We start from the raw sequence: 6,000 nt of genomic DNA, 5'->3' as shown, positions 1-6,000 counted from the left end.
GAAAACAACTGGCTTGAACAACACTATAGACCAAATGGACCTAACAGACATATACAGAACATTCTGTTCAACAGCATCAGAACATGTAGTCTTTTCAAGCGTATAAGGAAAATATTCCATGATAGAGAATATGTAAGGCCAAAAAACAAGTCTAACAAATTTGAGATGGTTGAAAATATATCATATATACATTTCACTTCAATTTATTTATTGTGCTAATAATTTTTAATTTTTAAAATAAATTATTGTGGGTACATAGTAGGTATATATATGTCTGTGGGGTACATAAGATGTTCTGATATAGGCATGCAATGCGTACCAATCACATCATGAAGAATAAGGAATCCATCCCCTCAAGCACTTATCCTTTGTGTTACAATCCAATTGCACCTTTTTGTTATTTTTAAATGTACAATTAAGTTATTATTGATTAAAGTAACCCTGTTGTACTGTCAAATGTAGATCTTATTCATTCTTTCTATGTTTTTGTACCCATTAACCATCCCCACATTCCCCTCCCGGTCCTCTGCTACTACCCTTCCCAGCTTCTGGCAACCATCTTTCTACTCTCTATGTCCACGAGTTCAATTGTTGTGATTTTTAGACCCCACAAATAAATTAGAATATGTGATGTTTGTCTCTCTGTGCCTGGCTCATTTCACTTAACATAATGATCTCCAGTTCCATCCATTTTGATCTTTTTAATGACTAAATAATGCTCCATTGTGTATAGGTACAACATTTTCTTTATCCATTAATCTGTTGATGGACGCTTAAGTTGCTTCCAAATCTTGGCTATTGGGAACAGTGTTTCAACAAACATGGGAGTGCAGATACTTATTTCCTTCTTTGAGTATATGCTCTATAGTGGGATTCTTGGATCCTCCAAAATGTTCTCTATAGTAGTTGTACTATTTTACATTCTCACCAACAGAGTGGGAAGTCTTCCCTTTTCTCCACATCCTCACCAGCATTTGTTAATGGCTGACTTTTGGATATAAGCCATTTTAATTGAGGTGAGATGATATCATATGGGAGTTTCAATGTGCATTTCTCTGATAATCAATGATGTTGAGCACATTTTCATATGCCTGTTTGCTATTTGTATGTCTCCTTTTGAGAAATGTCTATTAAAATTTTCTTGCACATTTTTGATCGAATTAATATCTTTTTTTCTACAGAATTTGAGTTTCTTATATATTCTGGTTACCAACACCTTGTCAGATAGTTAGTTTGCAAATATTTTCTCCTATTCCGTGGGTTGTATCATCATTTTGTTGTTTCCTTAGCTGTGAAGAAGCTTTTAACTTAATATAATCCCATTTGTCCATTTTTGCTTTGGTTGCCTGTGCTTATGGGGTATTGCTTAAGGAATTATTTTTTCCCCAGACCAGTACTCTGGAGAGTTTCCCCCAAGTTTTCTTGTAGCAGTTTCATAGTGTGGGGTCTTAGATTTAAGTCTTTAATCCATTTTGATTTGGTTTTTGTATATGGCAAGAAATGGGAGTCTAGTTTCATTCTTCTGCATATGGATATCCAGTTTTCCCAGCACCATTTACTGAAAAGACTGTCTTTTCCCCAGTATAAGTTCTTGGCACCTTTGTCAAAAATGAGTTCACTGTAGGTGTGTGTATTTGTTTCTGGGTTCTCTGTTCTGTTCCATTAATGTATGTGTCTGTTTTTATGCCAGTACCATAGTGTTTTGGTTACTATAGCTCTGCAGTATAATTTGAAGCCAGGTAATATGATTCCTTTAGTTTTGTTCATTTTGCTTAGAATAGCTTTGGTTATTCTGGGACTTTTGTGATTCCATATAAATATTAGGATTTTTTTTCTATTTCTGTAAATAATGTCATTGGTATTTGGACAGGAATTGCATTGAATGCATGGTATGCAACCTTTAAAAACATTGATTCTTCCAATATGAGAACATAAAATATCTTATTTTTTTGTGTCCTCTTCAATTTCTTTTATTTGTGTTTTATAGTTTTCATTATATAGATATCTCACTTCTTTGGTTATGTTAATTCCTAAATATTTAATCTTATGTGTGGTTATTGTGAATAAGATTACTTTTATCATTTCCTTTTCAGACTGTTCAGTGTTGGCATATAGAAATGTTACTGATTTTTGTATGTTGATTTTGTATTCTGTAACTTTACTGAATTTATCAATTCTAATAGTTTTTTGTGGAGGTTTAGGTTCTGCAAGTATAAGATCATATCATCTAAAACAAAGATAATTTGAATTCTTCTTTCTAATTTGGATGCCCTTTTCCCCCTCATTTTTGATTACTCTATTTAGGACTACCAGTACTATGCTGCATAACAGTGGTGAAAGTCAGTATCCTTGTGTTTCAAATCTTAAAAGAATTTGTTTTTTTCCCATTTTCTGTGATACTAGCTGTGGATCTGTCATATATGGCTTTAATTATGTCATGATATGTTACTTCTATACCCAGTCACTTGAGGGTTTTTATCATGAAGGAATGTTGAATTTTATTACATGCTTTTTCAGCATCAATTGAATTACCATGTGGTTTTCGTCCTTCCTTCTGTTGTTATGACATATCACTTTAATTGATTTGTGAATGTTGAATCATACTTGCATCACAGGGATAAATACCACTTGATCACGATGAATGGTCTTTTTAATGTATTGGTAAATTTGGTTTGCTAGTGTTTTGTTGAGGATTTTTGCATCAATGTTCATCATTGATACTGGCCTGTATTTTAAATTTTTTTTTCAATTTTAAGTTCAGGGCTACATGTGCAGGTTTGTTGTGTAGGTAATCTTGTGTCATGAGTGTTTATTGTACAGATTATTTTGTCACACATGTATTGAGTCTAGTACCCATTAGTTATTTTTCCTGATCCTTTCCCTCCTCCCACCCTCCACCCTCTGTTGGGCCCCAGTGTGTGTTGTTCCCTTACATGTGTCAATATGTTCTCATCATTTAGCTCCTCTTATAAGTGAGAACATGCAGTATTTGATTTTAGAGTCCTATGTTAGTTTGTTAAGAATGATGGCCTCCAGATCCATCCATGTCACTGCAATGGACATGACCATTTTGTTTTTTATGGCTGCATAGTGTTCCACGGTACATATTTACCACTTTTTAAAAATCCAACCTACCATTCATGGACATTTAGGTTGATTCCATGTCTTTGTTACCGTGAATAGTGCTACAAAGAACATAAGCATACATGTGTCTTTTTAATAGAACAATTTATATTCCTTTGAATATGTATCCACTATTGGGAATGATGGGTCAAATGGCATTTTTGTTTTTAGGTCCTTGCGAAATTTCCACACCGTCTTCCACAATGGTTGAATGAATTTACGTCCCAAAAAGAGTGTATAAGCATTCCTTTTTCTCTGCAATCTCACCAGCATCTGTTATTTTTTAACTTTTAGTAACAGTGATTCTGGATAAGAATTCATCATCCAAGTATATATCGTCTTCAAGAGACTCACCTAACACATAAGGACTCACATAAGCTTAAGGTAAAGGGGTGGAAAAAGATATTCCTTGCAAATGGACACCAAAAGTGAACAGAAGTAACTATTCTTATATCAGACAAAACAGACTTTAAAGCAAAAATAGTTTAAAAAGACAAAGCGGAACATTATATAATGATAAAAGTACTAGTCCAGTAGGAAAATATCAAAATCCTAAATATATATGCACCTGACACTGGAGCTCCCAAATTTATAAAACAATTACTACTAGACCTAAGAAATGAGATAGATGGCAAAACAATAATAGTGAGGGAATTCAATACTCCACCAACAGCACTATACAGGTCATCAAGACAGAGAGTCAACAAAAAAAATGGACTTAAGCTATAGCCTGGAACAAATGGACCTAACAGATATTTACAGAACATTCCACCCAACAACTGAAGAATATACATTGTATTCAATAACACATGGAACATTCTCCAAAACAGACCATTAAAGGCGACAAAACAAGTCTCACTAAGTTTAAGAAAATCAAAATTATATCAAGTACTCTCTCAGACCACAGTGGAATAAAATTAGATATCAACTCCAGAAGAAACCATGTAAATACATGGAAATTAAATAATCTGTTCCAGAATGATCACTGGGTCAACAGTGAAATCAGGATGGAAATTTAAAAATTCTTTGGACTGAACAATAATAATGACACAACTTACCAAAACCTCTGTACCGAGACCAGGTCGGTCATGGAGACCCAAACCCAGTGGCGCTAGAGGAATTGAAGACAAAGACACAGAAACAGAGTGCAAAGTGGGAATCAGGGGATTGACAGCCTTCAGAGCTGAGAGCCACGAACACAATTTGACCCACGTATTTACTGACAGTAAGCCGTGATATGCATTGCTTCTATAGATTACAGATTAACTAAAAGCATTCCTTACAGGAAACAAAGCATTCTTAGCGAGGAGTAGAGAAACAGGCTCTGGCTGATTATCTGCAGCAAAGACATGTTGTTAAGGCACAGGCCGTTCATGCTATTGTTTGTGGTTTGAGCAGTTTTCCGCTCCGGGTGGGCCAGGTGTTCCTTGCCCTACTCTAGTAAACCAACAACTTCTAGCAGTGTGCGTGATAGCCATCACAAGCATGTCACATTGCTGCAGAAATCCTGTTTACAGCCAGTTTCTTTAAGGCCTGTTTATGACAGGCTTAGGGCTTGTTCCCAGCACCTCTGGGATAAAGCAAAAGCAATGCTAAGAGGAAAGTTCATAGCCTTAGATGCCTCCGTCGAAAAGTCTGAAAGAGCACAAATAGACAATCTAAGGTCACACCTCAAGGAACTAGAGAAACAGGAACAATCCAAACCCAAACCCAGGAAAAGAAAAGAAACAACAAAGATCAGAGCAGAACTAAATGAAATTGAAACAAAAAAAATACAAAAGATAAATGAAACAAAAAGCTGGTTCTTTGAAACAATAAACAAAATGGATAGACCATTAGTGAGATTAACCATGAAAAGAAGAGAGAAGATCCAAATAAGCTCAATTAGCACAGAAACTGGATATATTATAACTGATACCACAGAAATACAAAAGATTATTCAAGGCTACTATGAACACCATTATGCATACAAACTAGAAAACCTATAGGAAATGAATAAATTCGTGGAAATACACAACCCTCCTAGATTAAACCAGGAAGAACTAGAAACCCCGAAAAGACCAATAACAAGCAGTGAGATCAAAATGGAAATTTAAAAAAACTGCCAAGAAAATAAAGTCCAGGACCAGATGCATTCACAGCTGAATTCTATCAGACATTCAAAGAAGAATTGGTAAAAATCCCACTGAAACTATGCCAAAAGGTAGAGAAAAAGGGAATCCTCCCTAAATCATTCTATGAAGCCAGTATTACTCCAAAACCCAAACCAGAATAAGACATAACAACAACAACAACAAAAAAAAAAACTACAGACCAATATCTTGGATGAACATAAATGCAAAAATCCTCTACTAAATACTTGCTAACCGAATCCAACAGCATATCAAAAAGACAATCCACCATGATCAACTGGGTTTCATACCAGTGATTCAGGGATGGTTTAACATAAACAAGTCAATAAATGTGATACACCACATAAACAGAATTAAAAACAAAAATCATATGGTCATCTCAAAAGACACAGAAAAAGCATTTGACAAAATCCAGCATCGCTTTATGATTAAAGCCCTCAGCAAAATACCTTAAGGTAATAAAAGCCATCTATGACAAACCCACAGACAACATTATACTGAACAGGAAAAAGCTGAAAGCATTCCCCCTGAGAACTGCAACAAGACTAGGGTGCCCAGTTTCACCACTTCTATTCAACATAGTACTGAAGTCCTAACCAGAGAAGTCAGACAAGAGAAAAAAATAAAGGGCATCCAAATTGAAAAGGAGAAAGTCAAACTGTCCCTGTTTACCAATGATATGATCGTATATCTAGAAAACCCTAAAGACTCATCCAAAAATCTTCTAGATCTGATAAATGAATTC

Source organism: Pongo abelii, chromosome X (assembly GCF_028885655.2).
Source record: "Pongo abelii isolate AG06213 chromosome X, NHGRI_mPonAbe1-v2.0_pri, whole genome shotgun sequence".
Taxonomy (NCBI): domain Eukaryota; kingdom Metazoa; phylum Chordata; class Mammalia; order Primates; family Hominidae; genus Pongo; species Pongo abelii.
Note: the sequence above shows the minus strand (reverse complement) of the source record.